Source organism: Nicotiana tomentosiformis, chromosome 10 (assembly GCF_000390325.3).
Source record: "Nicotiana tomentosiformis chromosome 10, ASM39032v3, whole genome shotgun sequence".
Taxonomy (NCBI): Eukaryota; Viridiplantae; Streptophyta; class Magnoliopsida; order Solanales; family Solanaceae; genus Nicotiana; species Nicotiana tomentosiformis.
Window position 1 is genome coordinate 27,452,029 of NC_090821.1, and position 11,265 is coordinate 27,463,293.

At 34.5% G+C, this 11,265-nt stretch overlaps 1 long non-coding RNA gene across 1 annotated transcript; it reads left to right on the top strand.

Moving 5' to 3' along the window:
* The first annotated feature begins 1,303 nt into the window (after nt 1-1,303).
* On the top strand, nt 1,304-9,647 carry LOC104110678 (uncharacterized). The gene is made up of 5 exons (XR_689521.4): nt 1,304-1,601; nt 7,709-7,799; nt 7,895-7,999; nt 8,142-8,565; nt 9,443-9,647. It is a non-coding gene; the product is annotated as an uncharacterized lncRNA (long non-coding RNA).
* The last annotated feature ends 1,618 nt before the right edge of the window (nt 9,648-11,265 follow it).

Below are 11,265 nucleotides of genomic sequence, written 5' to 3' on the forward strand. Positions count from 1 at the left end.
CGATAAGCTATTTGAGTTTGAATTAGTCAAAAGTTAATCATAAGTCTTCGTGGGAACGATACTTTATTCACTACTCTATTACTTGACGACCACGTATACTTGCGTGAGTGTGTTTGGTTGCAACAGGTATTGCAACCTGAGGCCCCCTACTAAGCTCGCATTTACGAACCTGGGGTTCGCAAATGCGACAGTAGAGGCACCAGACACCAGATTTTCCATTTTCAGTTCAAAACCTTCTGAAACTCATCCAAGCCCTCAGGGCTCCAAACCAAACCTCCACACAAGTCTACGAATATCATACGAACTTGCTCGCGCGATTAAAACACAAAAATAACATCTTAAACTGCGAATCGAACACTAAACGCATGAATTTCAAAGTAACGTTATAGAATCTCTAGAATTACAACTAAACGTCTGAATCCTACCAAATCAACTCCAAATGATACCAAATTTTGCATACAAGTTCTAACTAGCATAACGGACCTACTCCAAGTCCCAAAATCAAATTCCGATCTCAATATATAGAAGTCAATCAACGGTCAAACTTTTTAACTTCTAATTGCCAAATTTCGGCAAAACAACCCAAATCAACCTACGGACTTCCGAAATCAATTCTGGGCATACGCCCAAGTCTGAAATTACGATACGAAGCTATCGAAGCCATCAAAATACCATTCCGGGGTCGTTTTCACAAAAGTCAAAGTTTGGTCAACATTTCTAACCTAAGCTTCTAAGTCAAAGATCAAAGGGTTTGAATCAACCCGAAAGCTTTCCGGAACGAAACTAATCAACCTTGTAAGTCATAAAATTATAAACACACATGTGTGAAGCATCAAAAGGGGAAACGGGGTACAATTACACAAAACGATCGGTCAGGTCGTTATAAGAACCCTTGTGACCCAAGGGAACTGAATGTAGGCACCACACCGGTACATAACCATTATAAAACTTCTTTGTCTTTACTGTTTTTATTCCTGCATAATTTACTTCTATTGTGATCGAACCTGCTGACAAGGAGTAGTCGACTATTACTCTATCTAATCAACTGAATTTTTTAATTGGACACAACTCACCCCTCCCCTTTTGTGTTACAAAACGTGGCCAAAAATATCTATGGGTATGCTTTTTAGGGATGGCCTTTATTTACGGCTTTTGGCTATGCAAAGTTTAACAATGCATGTAAAGTATGCCATTAGGAAGTATAGACTGCGCTCTACAGATGTAACCAAATCTTAAAATAATTAGCAACACCTATTTATATTTATGGCTACTCTTTCAAGTGTGATATTTCTGTAATACTAAAAGTAACACTTTATAAGTGCACTCTAAAGTTGTCGATAAAATTTTCAGCAAAAAAACGTATTCCCCCCATATTGTTGCCCACTTTTAGTAGAGTATTTCCTTCCTACTCCAAAAAAGTAAAAGAATTCTCTCCTTCATAAGATCTCCAGTTTAGGGTTTCTACACCTTCTCACAAGGTCGACAAAATCTGAAATCTCTGCACCTTATAGACATATCTATCGATTCTACTTCTCCTTGGAACAACTTTTCGACTATTAAGTTGTAGGATTGTTCGCTTCTCTCTGCGGTTTCTTCATAAGGTAACATTAATATGATTGTTGTTTCCTTTGATTCATGTGTTTTTTTGTTTTCTATGTTCCTTTTTCTTCCTTTCCACCATTGCCAACTATCACAGTCTTGTACTATGTTTTTCTTATATAATATTTTGCCGTGCGGTGGCGATGTCTCTTCTGCTGAGAAAATTAGTTTCCTTTAGAAATATTAAAGTTTTAGGGATTGTTTGGTTTGAAGGATACGAATATTCTTTTCGTGGTTTAAAATTTGGTATTAGTTTTGCAACTTTTGATTTAAGCTGTTAAGCTTTGTTTAGAACTTTTCCAGTATTAAACTCGACATATCTCGGTATTGAACTCTTAATTAATACTCATAAGCATAGTTGTTTTGAATCATTCTTCTTTCCCAATTCTTAGGTTTTTATCTTGTAATTAAACTACATATGTTTGAATTACTTTGTTAACACGATTAAAAATGTTTGGACAATAGCTCTATTATACTATAACACTGAATTTCTTATGTTATTTGCACTTTTCATGCTTATTATTTCTCTCCGACACTCTACAGCAACTCTTCTAGTTAGTCACATGAAAATCACTTGACAAGAATTCTCGTTTGAGAGTTAATATTTGAGTTTTCTTGGGATGTAAAATTTTGTTTCTTTAGTTCTGTTTTTGGTATGTTCTGATTTGCGATCACTTGATAGAAGTATTAAATTTCTAATATAAAATTTCATAGAGGTCTTTTTATTTCTATAAGCTTTTCTCCTTTATGTGCTCGTCTATTAATCAATTTTCCTTGATATCATCATCTCTACTAACCGCTGAAATTTAATTTTTTCTCCAAGAAGATTAATCAACACTTCGGAATATTTGCGGTGGACTTGAAGTTGAATTTTGGCTTACAATAGGTGTCATGTCTAGGGAAAAAGTTTATCCTCTTAACTTCATCAAAAATAAGTGTATCCTCTTAATTTTTTTATTGTGCTATTATATTAATCGTTATTTTAAGGATTTATTTGTACAAATATAATTAATGCTTAAATAAATATATATTTGAAGATTCAATATTAGTATTTAATCTTTAGGATCTCCAAGGATTGGATGGATTTATAAGGTATAGCGTAGAGTATATTGACGGTGTTCAATCTTTCGTGGACTTTGCTTATTCTGCTGGAGATCCTCAAGGCGAAGAAATTCAATGTCATGTGCAAAGTGTTATAATATCCATTGGTATAGAAGGAATGTAATATATGATCAATTAATATGCTATATTTTTGTTCAAGGTTATATAAGGTGGATTAATTACGGGGAATAGGAAATCCCGATGAGTGTTGACGGTGAGATGGATGATGAAGCTAACTCGTATGATAGCATTGATGGATTGTTGAATAATTAATTTAGAGATGTTTCACAAGCCGAAGGAGTTTATGAAGGCCCAAATAAAGAAGCCCAAAAGTTTTATAATTTAGTTAATGAGGCTAGGCAATAACTATATCCGGGTTGTAAAGGACTCTCTAAATTATCATTCACAATCTGTCTACACTTGTTGAAGTGTCTCCATGGATGGAGCAATGCTTCCTTCACTTCTCTCTTAAAGTTATTGAAGGAGGCGATGTCTGAGTTGAACATTCTTATATCCTACAACAAAGCCAAGGCTATGGCAAAAGATTTAGGTCTCGACTATAAAAAAAGTAATGCATGTCCTAATGACGGCATGTTATTCAGGAATGACCATAAAGGTGATAAATATTGTCATGTTTGTGAAGCTTCTCGATATGTCGAATATCCTGAAGAAGATAGTGAGCTTGAGTCTTCTAAAAAAACTTATCGTGTTCCTGCTAAAATTTTAAGACATTTTTCGTTAATTCCTAGACTCAAAAGACTATTTATGTGCTCAAAAATAGCAGATACATTCAGGTGGAATTACGAGGAATGTTCTAAAGATGGAAAGTTAATGCATCCTGCTGATGGCTAAACATGGAAAGACTTTGATAGCCTTCATCAAGAATTCGCAACAGATTCTCTCAATGTGAGACTTAGTGTCACGACCCCAAAATCTCACCTTAGTAATCGTGATGGCACCTAGTCTCTAAGACTAGGTAAGCCTAACACAGATGATATTTAACAAAAATAATCAACTTAACTATTAAATATTAAAATGACAATTGGATTCACATACACTAATAGGAGAAGGAAGCATTCAACTTTTCATGTTGTAATAGTTAGTTCATTAGATTTTAGCTTTTCTATCTTTTTTAATAACTAGTAGCTTCATGCAACTTCTATTTTGGTTTGGACATCTTGTAAGCATTGGACCCATTTTTGGGATTTTATTTATATATTAGCCATTAGGCAAAAAAAAAAACTGATAATTGAAATAACGTAGCTAAAGCAGAACAACAGTTATAAAACCCCAAAATTTGGTAGTACAGAGTCATAAGCTCGACTGAAATACACTAAAATCTCTAGATACAATATTGTTTCAAAATGAAGATAAACATTAGCAAAGATAATATAAGATGGTCACTCAGAAACCTAAGAGCGTCAAACAGGTATACCTTGAAGTCTCCACAAGAGTTAGAATCTACTCACTAGCGTCTGACACGGTCAGCGGTACCTGGATCTGCGCAACAATATGCAGAAGTATAATATGAGTACATTACAACGGTACCAATAAGTATCAAGACTAACCTCAGTGGAGTAGTAACGAGGTAGGTCAGTACACTTACCAGACATGGAAAAATCTGAGTTAAACATTAATATAAAGCTAACAGCGGAAAGAATATCAATGTAAGGCTAACAATATAGAGAACGTTAATATAAGCTATCAATGGAAAATAGAAGTAACATATTACAACATGAAGTAAACATGTGATAAGACAACAAAATAATCAGAACACGGTTAAAAATACAAGTGAAGCAAATTACGGAAAGAAAATGACGGTCCAAATAATCAAGCCATTTCAATACAAGATTTTCAACAAGAATCACCCCGAGGTACCATACCTCATAATCACAAGTCACAAATCATAAATCTTCCTTATATCGCCGCGTGAGCCTTACATTTGATTTTTAAAATATTTTGTCCAAAATAGCTTCACGCGTTTTAGCCCCCTTCTCTCGTCGCGTGGCTTCAAGTAATTTTCCTTACTAGCAACATACGCATAAATCTCTGTTATCTCGCCGCATGCGCATCAATATCACCACCCTTATACCCCCGCATACGCATCTCATCATAACATAATAATCATCCCGCACCACACGTGCCTATATAATACAACATTGCCAAAATAATAATACTAATATCACAACCAACATAGCCCATGGCTCAACAATAATATATACAAGAGTCTCAACAACAACCCAATTAAACAGAAGAATAAACTCAATCAAGAATGATGTTTCATGTAATAACAACTCTAGTAAAATGCACATAAGAATAACTCAACAATAGAAGATATAACATGTAATAGCAACTTAAATGAAATGCAAATAAGGATAAAATCAACAATGAAGGATATAACATATAATAACAACTTCAACTAAATACAGATAAGTATAAACTCAATGATGAAAGATTTAACATGTACTAACAACTTCAACTAATTGCAAATAAGTGACCTAAGGATCTAAACCGGCCAGTTTTCACAAATGAGCCCGTGTACACACTCGTCACCTAAGTGCACGTCTTCCACATAAGTCAAATAGTGCAATTAAACCAAATCCTATGGGGCAGTTTTCCCTACACAAAGTTTGGCAAGATATTTATCTCAATTAGGCCAATTCATCACTCAAAAATAGCTTTTTCTTTAAAATTCACCTCCGCTCAGCTCAAATCTAGCCAAAACAACTTAATATTATCAAACAATGCAAGAGAAACCAATTTTAATTAATAAAGTTTAGATCTTTAACTAAATCAAAAAGTCAACCCCCGGTCCGTATCTCGAAACTCGACAAAAATCATAAATTTCGAACATCATTCCAATACGATTCCAACCATACCAAAATCATCCAATTCTGACCTTAAATTGGCCTTCAAATCATCAATTTATGTAAAAACGTTTTTACTAAAATCTCCCATTTCTTCAGTTCAATTCATCAATCAATCGCTAAATTCAAGGTTGGAATCATGAAATTTAAACAAATCCGAGTAAAAAATATTTACCCCAATCCAAATAGTGAAAATTCCCTCCAAAAACGCTCAAAACTGAGCTCTAAAATCTTGTGAGAAAAGCTAACTAAATTCTAAATAGTAAAAATACAGTAGATGTCCTAACCCAAATCAGATCATAGATGATTCTGAAACTCATGTTTGATAGGCCCAACATGATCCTTGCGAGATTACACCCAAAATATCCTTTTGAATTACCCAATTTGGCGGTAAAATGAGGGAGATATGATATTTTGAAGTTTTAAAGGAAGTCCGAAAATTTGAGGACATAAATGGCATTTTCGTAATTATTTACATTAGAAAAAAACCAACAATAGGAAAATCTTAGTTTTAGCACCCCAAAACTAATTCGAAAACTCCCAGACACAAATTATATATGCATTTCAATCATAAAATCCGCTACGAACCTACTCGCGTGCTCAAAATATCAAAAAGATGTCATCTTAACCTGATATTGACCATGGTCAAACTCTAAATCATTAACTTAACTAGTTTCTCAACCAATGATCCAAAACATACTCAAGCCCCTTGGGACCCCATCCAATCATACCAACAAGTACAAATATAATACCCAAGCTTATCCAAAACCTCAAAACACCCACAGGAACATCACAATAAAGAAACAAGGCTCAAACCGAGTAGAGTTTCTCTTAAGTTGTTAAATCTTTATTCTTTCAAAGTAATGTTCGAATCACACTTAACCACTTTGGATTACTTCCAAACATTGTATACAAGTTCAATTCAACTATGTAGACCTTTCCAAAGTCTCGGAACACCAATTGGCATCCAATAACATCAAACTCAACTTTTAGTCACACTTATGGACTCTTAAGTTCTTCAAATTGCCAACTTTAGATAAATAGTATCAAATTCTTCTTCTAGGAACCTCCAAAATCAAATTCGAACATACATTCAAATCTAAAATTATCATAGGAACGTATCAGAACGATCAAAACCCGATTTTCGACTCCGTTTACCCAAAAGTCAAATGGTCAAATCTTCCAACTTAAAGCTTCCAAATCAAGAGTCATTCTTCCAAATCAATCCGAACGACTCGAAAACCAAAACCGATCATACACTCAAGTCATAATACATCATATGAAGCTACTCAATGTCTTAAATCACCGAATGAAATGCTAAAGCTCAAAACGACCCGTCAGGTCGTTAAACTTGGCTTGGCAAGTGACGGATTCAATCCATTTCGTACCATGAGCATATCTCATAGCACATGGACAGTTGTCTTAATGGCGTATAATTTACCTCCATGAATGTGCATAAAACTAGAATATTGTATGCTTTCTTTACTTATACCTGGGCCACGATAACATGAAAATGACATCGACATTTATCTATAACCATTGTAGAAGAGTTGAAGGAGTTGTGGGAGTTCGGCATAAAAACATATGATGCCTCAAGAAATCAAATCTTTCATCTACGAGCAGCTCTTTTATGAAAAATTAGCGACTTCCCTGCATATGCGATGTTGTCTGGTTGGAGTGCAAAAGGAAAGTTGGCTTGCCCCAATTGTAATTATGGTACTAATTCTTGTTATCTAAAACATAGTCGGAAAATGTGCTATATGGACCATCGTGTTTTCTACCCATAGATCATCCGTGGAGATCTAACAAAAGGTCTTTCAATAGAAAAATAGAATTTAGGTCTCCTCCGCTTTAGGAACAGATGTGCTTAATAGCTTACAAAATATTGACAATGTATTTGGAAAGAACCAAAAGAAATCAAACAATGGCCCATGGAATAAAAGGTCAATCTTTTTTGAATTGCCTTATTGGCAGCATAACTTGTTGCGACACAACCTTGACGTAATGCACATAGAGAAAAAGATATTTGATAAAATAATTTTAACACTTTTGGAAATTGATGGCAAGACGAAGGATCATCCAAGTGCTCGTTTTTTCTATATGATTTGTTGATGAATATTTTTCTTTTTGTGGGATTTTAGGCCATGTGTTCTTTAAATTCTCACAATAGAAAGAAGCAGAAGTGGAGACATCTAATGGGACCTGTTAATTTTGGAAGAGTGCGCATCATTGGTATTATTCTTTAGACACTTTCAGGAAAAAATAACTTGTATTTCTTTCCATACTTTATTAGACTACATATTTAATTTATTTAATATAATTCGTAGCGTGCAACGAAAGAGAACAATGAGGAACTATCAAAGTCAGAAATATTTATTGCAACTCGCACACAGGAAAGAAAGCAAGTTGATCCAGACACCGAAAATGCAATAGTAAGTCAGGAAGCTATGAAAATTTGATCTCTCTTCTTTATCAAACTTATTTTTTTATTTGTCTTCTATGTGTCTTGGAATCCCATAAGCTCTGGCTTTTAGACCTCATTTTGCTTTGTCTCACTGATAGTTGTTTTTACAGTATGAACTTCAAAATCGTCAACACACTGGAGAAACTGCGGAGGACTCATTTAAGGAAGTGTTCGGAAAGGAGTAGCATGGTCGAGTTTGATGTTACGGTAGGTCCGTGACAACAAGTTCTTTGAAAAAGGATGAGGAAATCTTCAAATTAAATAGAAGCATGCTGATGAAATCACTTCTTTGAAAGAAGAAGTAAAAGAACTGAAAGTATTGAAGGAAGAAGTGCAGGAATTACAACAACTGCGACATCTTATGAAAGTGTTGGTGGAAAACAACCCTGGTCTGAACCTTCAGGATGTAGCAGGCTGTGTTGGGTATAACCTATCGTCCTATCGTCTCTGATTGATGCGAGTAGTGCATGAGTTGTCAAAGGACAAAATCTTTCACATTCCTCTGGATCAACTCATAGTCCGATTCTTGAAAAGGTCTTATCTATTTGCTTATACCTGCTAAATCCTACTCCTTTTTTATTTTTCATATAACTTGTTTCCTCCCTTGATTCAGTATCATGATCAATTGCATGCTGAATATTGTTTGATCTTCTCCATTTTTCATCTTGACGACCTTGACATGATTGTTAATTCAGAAAACTAGTTTGTGCATTTTTGCACTGTTCATTTGTATTTTTGCATTGCATTTTTGCGTTTCTGCTGCATCTCTGTGTTTCTGTTGTAGTTTTGCACTACGTTAGCATTTCTCTATTGTGTTTCAGTATTTTTGTACTGCAATTTTGTGTTTCTACTGCATTTTTGCTTTTCTGTTGTATTTCTGCACTATGGTTCTGCGTTTCTGCATTTTACACTGTGATTTTACGTTTCTGCACTGCGTTTTTGCATTTCTGCACTGCGTTTCTGTGTTTCTGCGCTTCTGTACTGCATTTCTGCATTCTTTCACTGCAATTCTGCATTTCTGCACTGCATTTATGTGTTTTTGCATTTCTGTACTGCATTTCTGCATTCTTTCACTGCAATTCTGCGCTTCTGCATCTTTCCACTGCAATTTTGCGTTTCTGCTATGTTTCAACATTTCTGCTGCGTTTTTGCTGTATTTCTGCATTTTTGCTACGTTTCTACACTGCGTTTCTATATTTTTGCACTGACAGTTTGCATTTCTGCCGCATTTATGAGTCTGCACTGCATTTGCTCTGTTACATTGAGAAATACACTATGCTAAGTAGGATACGCTCAATGGAGATCTTACTCTATTAAATGTTGATTGATAGCTTAAGTCATTTCTTAAGATTTTTTGTGACTTGTATATATTAGCTCCTATCTAATTCTTAATTTCATTTTAAACGTATAGGAAAATTACTGTGATGCAATTGGAAATGGCGGCCGAAAGTCAATTTGATCTATTTGAAGTCAATCAAAGACATGCTTTTGACAATTATGTATATTATTCATGATACTATATGAATACATTCAGTTTTGTAAAGTTCATTGCTAGCACACAACTTGAAGCAATTTGCTTTATTATAATTAGTTAATGAAATACCTTTCGTTTTCAATGTTTATTGCAAGTATTTGCATTTAAGAATTCTTTACTTTTTATCAATTAATGTGATGCATAAAATAGTCGTGCTTAAGCAATGATTGCAAGATACGTAATAGTAATATATGTGTGGGTTCGTGAGACCCTCGTAAACTTTGAAGTGCCGGGGATCCATAGGGTGTCTTGGCCACGAATAGAATTTTACCTTAAGCTCTTAACTACTGAAATTTATTAATCTTTTTAGTATTAGTGTTAAATGAAATAAAAGGTTTCACTATTAATTTGTTTACTCTCTTTGACCTTATATTAATTTTACTGCATTTCTAATTACTTATGTTTGTTACCGTTCTGTTTTTGGGCCTTACATTGATATTGTTTGTGTTTGAGTGTCATATTGGGCCATATGTCTAATGTCTTTCCCTTCTTTTTTTGCACATGTGACCGAACTGGACCTCCTGAGTTCACAAGAACTCAGGCCCAAGTTCCAGCTCGAGTCGAGAGTCGCTGAAACTGCTGTTATTTCTTGTCGCTGGGCCTTACGCTCTTCAGGCCCAAATCATGAGTCCATCCCCTTCTTTTATTGTTTTACATAATCTGTTGCTACCTTTGTGTATATAACACTAATGATATTTGAGTAAATATTTCTCCCTTATCTCTTTGAATTCCTTTAACAACCTAGGCAAGCTAAAAATCATGGGTAAAAATAAAAGAAATACTATCTCTTAGTAGTTAAATAATTTTAATTTGTTAATTATTTCTATCATCCAGTATCCATTCTCACTCGTACTAACTGTTTTCATAAAGCCTTTTGAGAATTAAAACAGATTTGCAAGGTCGACAATCTCTCTTTCTAAAAAACCAAAATCAGGAAATGATTTCCAAGTCGGGCTTTCTACAAACCAAACGAATACATCTGCAAATCAAAGATCCTCAAATGATTTTTCTTTGGAACTTGAATATAAGATTTGAAATCAATTTCTAAGGTATATCTAACCCCATTTCCTTAATAGTCCTTATTTTACACAAGTAGCCAGCTTATTTCAAAATTCAAGTATTTTAAACTTAACTCCATTTTGCAAAATTAGTAAGTATAAGCACTTTAAACACATTTCCAAACCTTTTTCAATTACATAGACATTCAAAGGGCTTTCTTTTATATAAAACCTATACTTTTTTCTTAAGTATATATATTTCCCTTTTATTAAAATGATAAGTTTTAAAATATGACATAAGGTAAGACATACACTTTAAGTACTAACCAAATAGAATATAGACATCTAATTCCCCAAACCTGGTTTAAGTCCTATGGAGCTACCTTAGGTAGATTCTAGGGAGTGCCTAACACCTTCCCCTTAGAAGAACAAGAACCCTTACACAAATCTCACTAGTTAGCAGATTAATAAGATAATAATTTAAAATTGAATAGATACCCTAGTATACCTTTAAATATTAGGTGGTGACTCTCTTTCATCATCAACAGGGAAACTACTAGTTGAATCTTATTTTAAGTCGTGCAAAATAGGGTGCAACAGTGCGCAGGTGCGAAGAATTGGGGAGGTTTCCTGGGAGCGTAAGTACGAAAGGACTCCACATCTGCGAGTCCGTAGAAGCGGCTGGGAGCCTCAGAAGAGGAG